Source organism: Lipotes vexillifer, unplaced genomic scaffold, assembly GCF_000442215.2.
Source record: "Lipotes vexillifer unplaced genomic scaffold, Lipotes_vexillifer_v1.1 scaffold1600, whole genome shotgun sequence".
Taxonomy (NCBI): Eukaryota; Metazoa; Chordata; class Mammalia; order Artiodactyla; family Lipotidae; genus Lipotes; species Lipotes vexillifer.
Window position 1 is genome coordinate 390,620 of NW_006799073.1, and position 295 is coordinate 390,914.

Here is a 295-nt window from a genome sequence, read left to right on the forward strand (position 1 = left end):
CTGGGTGGGGGAGTGGGGGGGAGATTCTCCTGGCCCCTGTGGGAGAAAGTCCAAATTTCCTTTTTTCTGGCATTGAGGCCCTCCGAGCCCTGGCTCCTGCGAGTCAACCCCACTTCCCACTTCCTCCTCTGACCGCATCCCTCCTAGATGTGCAGCCACCAACCATACGATATATCCTACCTGCTGTGCTGGACTGGACTTACCTGACCTGGGTGGGGGCTCAGTCCTCTCAAAATCCTCTCTCCAGGCTTCCCTGGCGACTCAGTGGCTGAGAATCGGCCTGCCGATGCAGGGG